We start from the raw sequence: 16,200 nt of genomic DNA on the forward strand, positions 1-16,200 counted from the left end.
TACAGGTCCCCTTAGCACGTCTTGAGGTCGCCACCAATTCTTACTGATCTCCAGGCATCGACCTGGAAATTATCTGATGACGTCAGACTCATTCTGAACAGGTTGCAACCTAACAGGATACTTGGTTCTTTCCCTTGGCATGTGCGCTTATGTAAGCACGAACACACACGTACAATGGAACATTTAATGAGGATTCATGCTCGGATCACTTAAGGGTCCGAACAAAATACCAGCCTTAGTAAAGTTGAACATTTACTCTCAGGGCCTTTGCCTCTACAGCTACAGTACTCACCAGTTTCTCCACAGAGGTCCATAGGTCATCCCTGTAGACTTCCCGAAACTGGTGCCTTGCAGCTGTAGACTAATCATGTAGTTATCAACTTAGGATAGTGCCCTAAGCAACACACCGCAAATTAGGAACGCCCTAGCGATGACATTAGACAATGCCATGATAGTCATTTTGACAAGATTTTGAATGTACGTATGTAGAATGTAGTCAAATTAGATGCTGTATATCTTTTGTTTATGCTTTCATTCCTTTTCATTTAATTTCCTTTGACACTTAAGAAGTGATAGAGCCATAAACAAAGTCCCCATACAACCATCATTTAGTGCCACAACACCGCTCATTTGGGAAGAAATTAAATTATATATTTTGTGAGTGTGTGTGCGTTGTTAACATCTGCCTAAGTTACTGCCCATATCTTCCAGTCTGGACGACCAGACGACAGGTCCAGAACGGCGATCCCAATCCGGACATCCTTCGCCCATCTTTGTGGCGCCCTGTTCCATTTGCAGAAATCCTACCCGGGTCAACCACCAGAGGGAGACTGCAACGACGATTACCAACCGGACATCCACTGCTCATCCTTGTTGTGGACTGCTCCGCTTTCAGAGAGCCTACCAAGGTCAACCACCAGAGGTGGGCCGCAACAGAGATCAACAACCAGGACATCACGTGGTCATTATTTTATGTTGGTTTGCAACTTGCAGGATAATCACAAGATTTAAACCACCAGAGGGGGACTGTCATGACGTGGCCCTTTTTGGGTGTAGATCGTGGTTCCACCCTCCCTCACTCTCTCTCCTAAACCCATGTTTTGTTATCTCAGGTCATAAATTCCTGGCAGAGACTCTCTCCCCCTGGTCATGTAGAAAGAGAGGGAGAGAGCACAGAGAGAACAAAGCACTTCACTTGGCCAAACTCCTATATCCCAAAAATGGGAGAATTAAACAATATCTTTACTTTAGAGAATGTGGGAAGGGTCCGTGGACACTTAAGGGACAGTTATGATGAGTGTGTTTCATTTAGTGATCTCATGATGGACAGGAAACACACATAACTATATCTCTTAAAGTGTACATTTCCCAGCTGTCAGGTTTACATCTAAATATTGTTAAACGTATGTGTTTAAACATTAAACTATTTGTGAAAAGATGTAATGTGATGTCAACCTTTTAAATGAGAGTATGGATTTTCATAAAAAGATTAACTAGTCAGTTGCCACGCCCACGTGAGCATAGACATTACGTCGGCGTCATGGACCTCCCTTTTCTACTGAAATGCATAAAACCCACTCCTGATGAAATTCACACCAGACCACGCAAACCTCGGTGTAAGCTAAGGTTGCAAATAGTTGAATTTCTAAGACCAAAACATGCCGGGTGACGCTGGTGTGTGAAGTGGTTTAAACTACAACTCTACCAAAGTACAAGACTATACCACATGGAGTATTGGCTACACGACTGGAAATGTTTAAACTCTGAGACTATCGATCCCTACAGAATAAGAGCAAATCTTAGACGTATAATCACTAGTCTGCAGCTAGAAATTACGTAAACCTAGGACGAGAATACAGATAACCGCCGTAGCACCTATTCTATGAGAACATTTCTGAATCGTACTACGAAGGTTCCATTCTAACCACCTACAACCATGAAAGACTTTGTGACTTCAATGAAAGTTAACCAGAGACTCTGATGAACCCTACAGGACGATCAAGGATTCCAACAGGGAAGACAACAACATACGGGCATAAATATATATACATTGCGATTATTCTCGAATGAGCGGCCATTCATGTGCAAAGGATTAGCATTTCAATGAATACAATTGTAGACTGTATGTAGTGAATCTATTTGTCTTTCCCGCTCTTTCTCAGTCCCACCCCTTCCCTTTATCTACCAAGCTGTCATATCGGCTTAGCCCACTAGTAAATAAATAATTAAGCCAATTTGTATATTGCTGATTCATAATTTATGCTAGGGTTTGTGCAGATAATAACCAATAATTTTACGACTTTCAGATGAGACTGATAGAAGGTAAAGAATAATTAATGATTGACTGTTATTAATATAAAAGAACTTCAAGAGTGGATTTGGGAGAAAGCTGCTCTATATAAACTAATGTTTCCGTGGTGCCCCGGATTCCTAATGAGTTAGTTATTGCCTGATTCGATTTGAAAACAGCATGTCATCTAATTTAACCATAGTAAAGACACGACAGTGGGCTCAATAGCATTCCGCTATAGGATTTCCTCTGATCCTGGTCTGATCACTCTGATCCTCTTTGTCCTCCTGGCACACCATATGTGCCCACAATCCAACTAGGCCACTGGGTCATATAGATCTCTCTCTCTCTCTCTCTCTCTCTCTCTCTCTCTCTCTCTCTCTCTCTCTCTCTCTCTCTCTCTCTCTCTCTCTCTCTCTCTCTCTCTCTCTCTCTCTCTCTCTCTCTCTCTCTCTCTCTCTCTCTCTCTCTCTCTCTCTCTCTCTCTCTCTCTCTCTCTCTCTCTCTCGTGTGTGTGTGTGTGTGTGAATTAGCTTCATTGGCAAGAGAGGGGAAATCAATGTTGAAAGATCCCCTCCCTTTCTCTGTTGGTGAGCATTGACAAACTATAACTATTGAATTCCGGCCATAGATACACTCACCCATTCTCCTCGGAGACCTCCTCCTCTTTGGCCTTGGCAGGTTTTAGAGCTGTCAATCATAAATTAAAGAACAGTGTGAGACGGCTGTCCCTCTATGCTGATGATACAGATCAATTTACTGGCTTGTTTAGTAGACAAAGGGACTTGTTTATAGATTAGGTTTAAGTCAGTTATTACCTTCTTGTTTCTTCTCTTCTTTGAATGTTACTTGTTTTACCTGTTTTAAAACACAATGCGATAGTTTGAGTAATAGAATATTTAAATGGTGATACAATCCCCCCTTTTCTTTCTCTCACTTTTGGGGGACTTACTGGTGCAGGTGGGGCATTGGTCTTCTCCTCATCGCCTAGTTTCCCAGGAGGCTGGGGAACCCCCTTCACCACCCAGCTGAACATCCTGCAACATACACAAAGTGACAATTACTGTGCTAAATAAATCTTTACGTGAATCCACTACCATGGTAAACTCGGGGAAACAGGGAAACCGCTGGTAAACTGGATCTTGAGGTAAACCACCAGGCAAATACACAAATAAATTGTTAAAGGGGCAATCTGCAGTAGATACATCCATTTTTGGATGTAAAAATTAATAATGTGTTTAATTAATTCTTACAGAATATACAGTGCATTCAGAATGTTTTCAGACCCCTTCACTTTTTCCACATGTTGTTATGTTACAGCCTTGTAAAAAAAAAAGATTAAATCGTTTTTTTCCTCATCAATCTCCACACAATACCCCATAATGACAAAGCAAAAACAAGTTTGTATAAAATAATGAAATATGACATTTTCTAAAATATTCAGACCCTTTACTCAGTACTTTGTTGAAACACCTTTGGCAGCGATTACAGCATTGAGTCTTCTTGGGTATGATGCTACAAGCTTGGCACACCTGTATTAGGGGAGTTTCTCCCATTCTTCTCTGCAGATCCTCTCAAGCTCTGTCAGGTTGGATCGGGAGCTCTACGGACAATTCCTTCAACTTCATGGCTTGGTTTTTGCTCTGACATGCATGTCAACTGTGGGACCTTATATAGACAGGTGTGTGCCCTTCCAAATCATATCAAATCAATTGAATTTACCACAGGTGGACTCCAATCAAGTTGTAGAACTATCTCAAGGATGATAAATGGAAACAGGATGCACCTGAGCTCCATTTCGAGTCTCACAACAAAGGGTATGAATACTTATGTAAATAAGGTAAACAAAAATAATTTCTTAAAACCTGTTTTCACTTTGTCATTAGGGGGTATTGTGTGTAGATTGATGAGGAAAACATTTATTTAATCCATTTTAAACTAATGCTGGAATGTATCAAAATGTGAAAAAAGTCAAGCGGTCTGAATACTTTCCGACTGCACTGTAAATAAATAAATGCTTCAAGAGCTTAGTTCAACTGTTGTACCCCGTCAGAACCCAAAGTATATGCTTGTTTTACTCCAATGTGTGTAAACAAAGTAAATGTAAACAAACCCTTTATGGCCTCAAAGTGGGGGTAAAAAGGTTTGTAATTGTTTCAACAGCTGATTGCCACATTAAAGTCTTTGAGTGTGTGAGAGTCAATCTGGGCACCCAGCCAGACACCTGGTGTGTTTTCTGCCTGTTTTTCTACCCTCTCTCTCCTTACCCTACCTCTACTGTCCCTCTCTACCCTGCCATTAGCTTGTTAACCTGCCTGTTCCTGTCCTGCTGGGCTGTTTGTCTCTCCATCGAACCCTCCCTTATCTCTTTGTGGTACGTCTCCTGTAATTCCCTTCCCTCCTTTCTTAGCTTATTAACCTTCCTGTCTAACCTACTGTATGTCCTGGATAGGGTCCTGCCACCTGAGCATGGCCGATAGAGGGGTATTTGCAGCCATGTTTGGTAAGAAGCTCTTAACACAGTACTCTAAATAGCTCACCAGACAGTCTTGATGTTTACTTTTGGAAAAACACCCGCCCACCAAAAACCACATGTTAAAGTAATTGCCATAATACAGTAGTTAAACCAAATACTGCAACAAATCATAGCTTTATTGATTTAATATGCAGATAATTCTGTAGTAAGCCTATGAGTATTGTAGAGTTTGGGAGGACATTTCCCTACATAATGGTGCCCTTTGAGAGTACAATTCCCTTCATATGGTGTTGCCCCATGTGAGGAGACAATCCCCTACAGCAGTGTTTCTTATTAACCTTTTCACAATTAAGTTCCAAATATTTTTAATGGTCCCTCCAAGCGTGAGTTTTTTTTAATGTGCTTTATGTCAGAATGTGATTGTTATGCAACAGGACAGTTAACCGGCATTGCCCTCAAACCTGCTAATTATCTATAGGCTGTGTTTCAATTTGTACATTTCAAATTAGCTAGATTAGCTACTCTGCATATTCCTGCTTCTGAATAGCGGCATCCCCTTCCTGTTCGACCGGACTGTGCCACAGGCCCCTGTGCTGTTGGAAAGCTGATGCTGGAAGAGCGTGGGATTGCTGTACTAATTGTAAACATACAATGTGTGGCCCTTTGCACCTGGTTGGTTAGCTACCTGCAGATTCATGCAGGGTAGTAACATCACGAGTTGTGATTATGGTTCATTATCTTAACAAAAGACTCCACTATGCAAGGAACCATTTCAGGTGCGTTTGTCAATTCAGTCTGGCCATCTACTCTGATTTCAGAGCACTCTCGTCTGAGTGTGCCAGAGAGCAGAATAACTGATGAATTTACAGACGCTCAACGCCCGTTGAATATGGGCGTTGTCAGTAAATGTCAGTAACTTCATCGGCCAGAGCGTCTGGTGTGCGCTCTGAACGCGAAACACTCAGAATTTACGAACAGACAATCTGACAGCACAGTTGCAGTCACCAACGCTCTGGACAACATAACAGCCTAATCAGCTCTGCTAGGGCCAGTAATGTTCAGTGAGCTGTTCTCTCTCACTTAAACTTGCATAGCAAAATTACTTTCCCATTGTTCTTCAACTGTTGTGTATGATATACCATTTTGTAGCTCTGAGTCTCTCCTTTTATCCAATGTAAAAAACAAAATGTCAAATTTTGCTACATAAGACCGATTTGAGCCGGTCGGTCACAAATATGATGTGTGTAAACATTATTTTTGAAGGCTGTACTGATTATGATGTGCTAATGCTAAGCTGATTGCCAGCTATGTGGGGAGCCATGTTTGTTGACATCATACAATGCATTCTGGGTGTCATGTAAACATCTGTCAGACCAAAGATGTTATAAGAAAACGAGGTGAAGGGATAGTTCACTTGTTTTTCGAGTAAACTTCCGGAAGTGAATGATGATAAGTGAATAATGATAGATGACACACCCCCTTCTACATGCATACTGTAAACAGACCCAACTCATCTTGTAACCTCTTCTTATTTTTTGTTGACTCGGGAATAACAAACATGACTGCGTGCACAAACTCGAACCACCATTGGATTACTTCAGACTTTTAGAAAGTATTTTACTCATCTATTTCCATCACCGGTGAGCTGACCTGTAATAAATTGTAAATAGTCATTGCTATTAGCTACTAATAATTATGGTTTATGTCAGCCGAGAGATAGCTAAATATGACCGCTTGTGTTAGCTCACTATTTCCTCAGTTAGCACTAGGACTAATGTAGCCTACATTTTCCGGTTTGGATGAGAATTGTGCTATGCTGTTGCTACTTCTATGAATGTCTGAACATTGCATTCAAAAATAAACTGCTCACATTGAGGACATAACGTTGTTAAGACTGTGTTGGTGCAAATTGTTTCTGTGAAAAAACAGTGTGTCCAGCTCAAATGCTGACTGTTGCATCAATTGTAACTAGGCATGTTAATGAAGTGTTGTAGAGGCGAAAGAAACGCACACCTATTTAGGCGAGGTTCTGGCTAGCGGAGTGGAACGCTTTAAAAAAAATGAAGGAGAGCCGCACAGTCTAGGAGCTCAGATGCAAAAATGTTATGTCCAACGTTTCGACAGACAAGCAGTCTTCATCGGGGTATAATGACAAACGCTGCGGGGTTGACTCATTTATATAGTGTCAAAAGACACACACAGGTGTCTGTAATCATGGCCGGGTGTGGCCTGATATCATTGGTTAATTCTCATATATTAAAATAGCATATCAAAAATATAAATGGATAAAGTACGATCATAGATACAATTTGGCTACATAAGTCTACAAGCATTTACAATAGCAAAATCACAATAATCACAAGAATGGCTTCAGATCAAAGTCTACGTTGAGACCGAAGGGAGCAAGGGTCTTTAAATTAAAGATCCAGGCAGCCTCTCGTTTTAATAATAAATTGTCGAGGTCACTCCCTCTCCTAGGGAGGGTGACATGTTCAATACCAATATAACGTAGAGACGAAATTGAGTGGTTTGCTTCCAAAAAGTGGGCCGCAACTGGGTAAGTCAAGTTTTTGCACCTAATGATGTAAACTCTGCTTACTTTTAATTCACGCTTTGTTTTACCCACATAATTTTTACCACAAGGACAAGTTCTAAGATAAATAACTGCCTTAGTGGAGCACGTGATAACACCTTTAATTGGGATCTGTTTCCCTGTTTGGGGGTGTTTGAAGGATCTACATTTATATGTGCCATTGCATTGAGCACAGCCATTACACTTGTAGTTTCCATCCAGTAGGGGCGCAAATACGCTTTGTGCAGGGATATCTTGGGGTGGTAAATCAGAGTTTACCAATTGATCTCTGAGGTTTCTGCCCCGCGAGAATACGACCAAGGGAAGGTCCGAAAAACACATTACCGATACTATCATCGGATCTTAGAATGTGCCAATGTTTGTGAACGATTCCCTTCATTTGCTCAGAACACTTTGAATATGAAGGGGTCTAATCACACCGGTTTTAGCGTATGCTACAGAGACCATTGTAGACTGATCAAAGCAGTGTGCTCGTACACATCAAACGGTTCATCCTGGTCCTAGGGACCTAAGGGGAGCACGTTTTTGTTTTTGCCTTAGCAGTACACATCTGATTCAAATCATCAAACTTGATGATTTATTTTTTTTATATATTTTTTAAATTTACATTTACATTTAAGTCATTTAGCAGACGCTCTTATCCAGAGCGACTTACAAGTTGGTGCATTCACCTTATGATATCCAGTGGAACAACCACTTTACAATAGTGCATCTAACTCTTTTAAGGGGGGGGGGGGGGGGGGTATTTCACCTTTATTTAACCAGGTAGGCTAGTTGAGAACAAGTTCTCATTTGCAACTGCGACCTGGCCAAGATAAAGCATAGCAATTCGACGCATACAACAACACAGAGTTACACATGGAGTAAAACAAATATACAGTCAATAATACAGAAGAAAAATAAGTATATATACAATGTGAGCAAATGAGGTGAGATAAGGGAGGTAAAAGGCAAAAAAAGGCCATGGTGGCGAGGTAAATACAATATAGCAAGTAAAACACTGGAATGGTAGATTTGCAGTGGAAGAATGTGCAAAGTAGAACTATAAATAATGGGGCGCAAAGGAGCAAAATAAATAAATAAATAGAGTAGGGGAAGAGGTAGTTGTTTGGGCTAAATTATGGATAGGCTATGTACAGGTGCAGTAATCTGTGAGCTGCTCTGACAGCTGGTGCTTAAAGCTAGTGAGGGAGATAAGTGTTTCCAGCTTCAGAGATTTTTGCAGTTCGTTCCAGTCATTGGCAGCAGAGAACTGGAAGGAAAGATGACTAAAGGAGGAATTGGCTTTGGGGGTGACCAGTGAGATATACCTGCTGGAGCGCGTGCTACGAGTGGGTGCTGCTATGTTGACCAGTGAGCTGAGATAAGGCGGGGCTTTACCTAGCAGAGACTTGTAGATAACCTGTAGCCAGTGGGTTTGGCGACGAGTATGAAGCGAGGGCCAACCAACGAGATCGTACAGTTCGCAATGGTGGGTAGTGTATGGGGCTTTGGTGACAAAACGGATGGCACTGTGATAGACTCCATCCAGTTTGTTGAGTAGGGTGTTGGAGGCTATTTTATAGATGACATCACCGAAGTCGAGGATCGGTAGGATGGTCAGTTTTACGACGGTATGTTTAGCAGCATGAGTGAAGGATGCTATGTTGCGATATAGGAAGCCGATTCTAGATTTAATTTTGGATTGGAAATGCTTAATGTGAGTCTGGAAGGAGAGTTTACAGTCTAAACAGACACCTAGGTATTTGTAGTTGTCCACGTATTCTAAGTCAGAGCTGTCCAGAGTAGTGATGCTGGACGGGCGAGCAGGCAGTGATCGGTTGAATAGCATGCATTTAGTTTTACTTGCGTTTAAGAGCCGTTGGAGGCCACGGAAGGAGAGTTGTATGGCATTGAAACTCGTATGGAGGTTAGTTAACACAGTGTCCAAAGAGGGGCCAGAAGTATACAGAATGGTGTCGTCTGCGTATAGGTGTATCAGAGAATCACCAGCAGCAAGAGCAACATCATTGATGTATACAGAGAAGAGAGTCGGCCCAAGGATTGAACCCTGTGGCACCCCCATAGAGACTGCCAGAGGTCCGGACAACAGGCCCTCCGATTTGACACACTGAACTCTATCAGAGAAGTAGTTGGTAAACCAGGCGAGGCAATCATTTGAGAAACCAAGGCTGTCGAGAATGTGGTGATTGACAGAGTCGAAAGCCTTGGCCAGGTCGATGAATACGGCTGCGAAGTAATGTCTCTTATCGATGGCGGTTATGATGTCGTTTAGGACCTTGAGCGTGGCTGAGGTGCACCCATGACCAGCTCTGAAACCAGATTGCATAGCGGAGAAGGTACGGTGAGATTCGAAATGGTCGGTAATCTGTTTGTTAACTTGGCTTTCGAAGACCTTAGAAAGACAGGGTAGGATAGCTATAGGTCTGTAGCAGTTTGGGTCTAGAGTGTCACCCCCTTTGAAGAGGGGGATGACCGCGGCAGCTTTCCAATCTTTGGGAATCTCAGACGATACGAAAGAGAGGTTGAACAGGCTAGTAATAGGGGTTGCAACAATTTCGGCAGATAATTTTAGAAAGAGAGGGTCCAGATTGTCTAGCCCGGCTGATTTGTAGGGGTCCAGATTTTGCATCTCTTTCAGAACATCAGCTATCTGGATTTGGGTGAATGAGAAATGTGGGGGCTTTGGCGGGTTGCTGTGGAGGGTGCCGGGCAGTTGACCGGGGTAGGGGTAGCTAGGTGGAAAGCATGGCCAGCCGTAGAGAAATGCTTATTGATATTCTCAATTATAGTGGATTTATCGGTGGTGACAGTTTCCTAGCCTCAGAGCAGTGGGCAGCTGGGAGTAGGTGCTCTTTTTCTCCATGGACTTTACAGTGTCCCAGAACTTTTTTGAGTTAGTACTACAGGAGGCAAATTTCTGTTTGAAAAAGCTAGCCTTAGCTTTTCTAACTGCCTGTGTATATTTGTTCCTAACTTCCCTGAAAAGTTGCATATCACGGGGGCTATTCGATGCTAATGCAGAACGCCACAGGATGTTTTTGTGCTGGTCAAGGGCAGACAGGTCTGGAGTGAACCAAGGACTATATCTAGTCCTAGTTCTACATTTGTTGATTGGGGCATGCTTATTTAAGATGGTGAGGAAGGCACTTTTAAAGAATAGCCAGGCATCATCTACTGACGGGATGAGGTCAATGTCATTCCAGGATACCCCGGCCAGGTCGATTAGAAAGGCCTGCTCGCAGAAGTGTTTTTAGGGAGCGTTTGACAGTGATGAGGGGTGGTCGTTTGGTCGCAGACCCATTACGGATGCAGGCAATGAGGTAGTGATCGCTGAGATCTCGATTGAAAACAGCAGAGGTGTATTTGGAGGGCGAGTTAGTTAGGATGACATCTATGAGGGTGCCCGTGTTTACGGAGTTGGAGTTGTACCTGGTAGGTTCATTGATAATTTGTGTGAGATTGAGGGCATCAAGCTTAGATTGAGTTGATTGAGTTAAATGATGATTAATCATTTAAATCAGCTGTGTAGTGCTTTGTGGTCACAGCCCTTTGTGACCAGGACCAGGATTAAGAAACTCTGACCTACAGTTTTGATGAAAAATGTGCCTGCAAATGTTGCCAACCAATGATACTCATCTCTTATATCAACTCTTCTTCCATTACAAAGACACGCAATTCAGTTCCCAAGCTACGTCGACGTCTCTCCCTAAAACAAAAACAAAGCTACCACAGAGACACGACGGCCACGAACCACTGAGGGGACACCCACCAAGTGCTAGGAGATACTATTTGGAAGACGTGTAGACATATAGCAAACATATAACAAAGGCTGGTCTAGTTTATAGTCAGTCTCTTTTTAGCAGTAGTCTCTTGTTAGCGGTGTGGTATGCCACAGATAAAGTCTACACTAGCGGTCACCAAGCCTTGGCCTCAATACCTTGATTAGCTGAATCAGGTGTACTAGCGCTGCCGTGGAACATAACTCTGCTTGCCCAGGGTTTACACCCACTGGTCTACCTATAGTTTGGAATCGAACAGTAGTTTGAGGATGCATAGGGGGACTTCTATAAGGGTGAGGGTGCTAGGACTTACCTGAGGGTCTTAACAGTGGTCCGTCATCCCAGAAGCGGTGAGAGTGTGTAGGCTGCGGAGCGCTGGGCGATGTGGGAGGATTAAAGCAAGCTAGGCTGTGCCAACGGGATTAGCCGCCTGAAGGACAGCACTCGCTGCTCCGCTGAAAGGGTGGGGCAGGGATTAGCCCGCAGAACCCACAGAAACCTGGAGAACATTTCAGAAGAAGCAGAGAAGACGCAAAAGGGTCAAAACAAGGGTCTGCATGAAGAACTGGAGATCAAGGTTTGGCAAGACAACCTTTCTCCTGTCAAATAATATTTGTTACCTTGAGAAACTTAGAGAACCCAGAACCAAGATCCCTGGATTCCGGATCCCATAACCAATCCAACAGAACCAGTGAAGCTGGAGAAGCCCACTTCGGCTTTATTATTATTGTTTGTCTGTATTCTGATATGCTATTTGGGGGAAGAAAACTACTAAATCATTATACACTTTTGCAGGTCTCAAGTGTTGACAGGTGTTTTCAAGGGTCTTGTCTCCTACCTGTACCGACCAGTGGTGGAAAATGTTCATACTTGAGTAAAAGTAAAGATACCTTAAAATAAAATAAAAGTAAAAGTAACCCGGTGAAATACTACTTGAGTAAAAGTCTAAAAGTATTTATTTTTAAATGTACTTAAGTATCAAAGATAAAAGTATAAATCATTTAAAATGTCTTGTATAAAACAATCAAGACAACAGTATTTTCTTGTTTTTTAAATTTAGGGATAGCCAGGGTCACAGTTCAACACTCAGACGTCATTTACAAACGAAGCATTTGTGTTTAGTGAGTCTGCCAGATCAGAGGCAGTAGGGATGACCAGGGATTTTCTCTTGATAAGTGCGTGAATTAGACCATTTTCCTGTCCTGCTAAGCGTTCAAAATGTAACGAGTACTTTTGGGTGTCAGGGAAAATGTAATGAGTAAAAAGTACATTATTTTCTTTAGGGATGTAGTGGAGTAAAAGTAAAAGTAATCAAAAATGTAAATAGTAAAGTATAGACACCCCAAAAAACTACTTAAGTAGTACTTAAAAGTATTCTTACTTAAGCACTTTACACCACTGGTACTGACCCAATGACTCGGTATCGTCACGGAGTCAAAAGGAGTATTTAACTCACATTCCTGTCTAACCTCCTCTCTCTTGCCCACCCTATCCATCACTTTCTCTCTATCTACCTCCTTTTGTCCTCACTTTCTTTGATTCAGTCGTTGACTGCAAATGCAGGAACTGCGAAAGCCGGACATTTTCTCCTCTAGGTCATGAGAAAATCTCAAAGCAAAAGAATGCACTTTCACTTTCTTTGCCCCTCCCCCTCTAGTGTTTCATTTCCAATCATGGCATTAGCAGGATGATGGAATGGTCAGCATCACAAAAAGAAACAACCTGTCATCTGCTCAACGAACCCTGACCCATACCACTTCCTGTGTCGTAAGACCCTGTTTACGCCAACACACAGCCAATCATCACAGAGAGAGAGAGGGCATGTGTTGGGTATGTGTTATTGCGGGGGATATATAGTATGGTGTTTTGGGGTAGGGGGTTGGGGTAGGTATTTTGAAATAGGATTCTGCCGTGGTTACATTTGGCTAGGTCCTGCTACAATCCATAACTTTTGATTTTGTGTGTGTCTTTGTAATAAACAATTTGAGTTTTAGTTAACTAGGACATAGATCCTCGTGCCTTCTGGGGCAGAACCTATACTACAGGTGTATTCTATGTCAGTGCCAGGTATAAACCACAGCACAGATGTATCTCTATCTCAGGTAACTGTGGACACAGGGCCAAAGCTGTTAATGTGGCCCGAAGAGGATTAGCCGCGTACAGCGTCAGCAAAAGAGAGGATAGTCTTCTATGCCTGAGCTCCCTTGACCCTGACTGTACACACACACACACACACACACACACACACACACACACACACACACACACACACACACACACACACACACACACACACACACACACACACACACACACACACACACACACACACACACACACACACACACAATTATCTAAACTCTTAGTACAAAACTCCAAACTAGTAACACTTGTTACGCACCTAGTCTTACATTCAAAACCTTTCATTTTGCATAAATTATGTTTGTAGACATCTTTCACCACTCAACCGTTGATCCAAAATATACGTTTACTGTGAAATATAACGAGTACATTGGTTTAATCACCAAAACATAACAATTCTCAATTTAGTTATTTTAACAACCAATTAATCCAAAAGCAAAACATTTAAGATAATGTTTCACAATTGCCCTTTGAATGTTGTATGCTACAGTGCTGTAAATTACAGTACATTACACTGTTTTCACATTAGGCAAAACACTTGCACTACCCATTAAAATGTCCATAGTTTATATCCCATGTGAGGATGTAAAGGTGGTGATCATTGAAGACATCTTTCACAGTGTAATCAAATGAAAGAAACATCATGTTTAGCAGGCACTAGTTTGCATCAAGCCTGTAGCCATAGGTTGTCATCGAAATCGCAGTAAATATCCTCATTGGTCATGCACCCGGGGAAAAACCTTTCGGCATGGTGAATCCAAGCCTGACATAGGCCTGGGTTGAAGTAATTTCATGCCTCATCCATGGCCTGAAGGAGGGTGGTACACTCATGGGGATGGCAATCATACATCTTCCACCTGTATTGAACCCAACAACTTTATTTTTGATACATGTTTATTGTAAAGGGGATGCATTTATTTTTGGGGATTTTGGACATTCTGGGTTATTTGTGTATTGGTGTATTGTATTGAGCTAGAACTACTTTACTACTGTGAAGTGAAATCACAATAGTCATCATCATAGTAGTACATTCAAGTATGTATCATACTTTTTATGTTTGTACTTTACAGACATACATTTTCATTGTGTACTTCTCAATCTGTAGTAGACAAACCAGTGTACATGTAAAATATAAGGGAACGGAAAGGGAAAGAAATATATATAGGTTCACCAAACGTTTAAGTTATCATCAAGTAAGAGAAGTAGGAGTAAAATGTATTTTAACAAAAGAGAAGAGAAGCATATAAAAAATTAAAAACGTTAACCCTCAGAGGAGGAAGAGGAGGATGAGAAGGAAGAGCAGGCCAGGACTCGTGACCCGCTGTGACCTCTGCAGGAAGGATATATCCAAAGAGGATCTATTATTACATTTACATTTAAGTCATTTAGCAGACGCTCATATCCAGAGCGACTTACAAATTGGTGCATTCACCTTATGATATCCAGTGGAACAACCACTTTACAATAGTGCATCTAAATCTTTTAAGGGGGGGGGGGGGGGTTAGAAGGATTACTTTATCCTATCCTAGGTATTCCTTAAAGAGGTGGGGTTTCAGGTGTCTCCGGAAGGTGGTGATTGACTCCGCTGACCTGGCGTCGTGAGGGAGTTTGTTCCACCATTGGGGTGCCAGAGCAGCGAACAGTTTTGACTGGGCTGAGCGGGAACTGTACTTCCTCAGAGGTAGGGAGGCGAGCAGGCCAGAGGTGGATGAACGCAGTGCCCTTGTTTGGGTGTAGGGCCTGATCAGAGCCTGAAGGTACGGAGGTGCCGTTCCCCTCACAGCTCCGTAGGCAAGCACCATGGTCTTGTAGCGGATGCGAGCTTCAACTGGAAGCCAGTGGAGAGAGCGGAGGAGCGGGGTGACGTGAGAGAACTTGGGAAGGTTGAACACCAGACGGGCTGCGGCGTTCTGGATGAGTTGTAGGGGTTTAATGGCACAGGCAGGGAGCCCAGCCAACAGCGAGTTGCAGTAATCCAGACGGGAGATGACAAGTGCCTGGATTAGGACCTGCGCCGCTTCCTGTGTGAGGCAGGGTCGTACTCTGCGAATGTTGTAGAGCATGAACCTACAGGAACGGGTCACCGCCTTGATGTTAGTTGAGAACGACAGGGTGTTGTCCAGGATCACGCCAAGGTTCTTAGCACTCTGGGAGGAGGACACAATGGAGTTGTCAACCGTGATGGCGAGATCATGGAACGGGCAGTCCTTCCCCGGGAGGAAGAGCAGCTCCGTCTTGCCGAGGTTCAGCTTGAGGTGGTGATCCGTCATCCACACTGATATGTCTGCCAGACATGCAGAGATGCGATTCGCCACCTGGTTATCAGAAGGGGGAAAGGAGAAGATTAATTGTGTGTCGTCTGCATAGCAATGATAGGAGACACCATGTGAGGATATGACAGAGCCAAGTGACTTGGTGTATAGCGAGAATAGGAGAGGGCCTAGAACAGAGCCCTGGGGGACACCAGTGGTAAGAGCACATGGTGCGGAGACAGATTCTCGCCACGCCACCTGGTAGGAGCGACCTGTCAGGTAGGACGCAATCCAAGCGTGGGCCGCGCCGGAGATGCCCAACTCGGAGAGGGTGGAGAGGAGGATCTGATGGTTCACAGTATCAAAGGCAGCCGATAGGTCTAGAAGGATGAGAGCAGAGGAGAGAGAGTTAGCTTTAGCAGTGCGGAGCGCCTCCGTGACACAGAGAAGAGCAGTCTCAGTTGAATGACTAGTCTTAAAACCTGACTGATTTGGATCAAGAAGGTCATTCTGAGAGAGATAGCAGGAGAGCTGGCCAAGGACGGCACGTTCAAGAGTTTTGGAGAGAAAAGAAAGAAGGGATACTGGTCTGTAGTTGTTGACATCGGAGGGATCGAGTGTAGGTTTTTTCAGAAGGGGTGCAACTCTCGCTCTCTTGAAGACGG

The sequence above is a fragment of the Salvelinus namaycush genome, chromosome 30 (assembly GCF_016432855.1).
Source record: "Salvelinus namaycush isolate Seneca chromosome 30, SaNama_1.0, whole genome shotgun sequence".
NCBI lineage: Eukaryota > Metazoa > Chordata > Actinopteri > Salmoniformes > Salmonidae > Salvelinus > Salvelinus namaycush.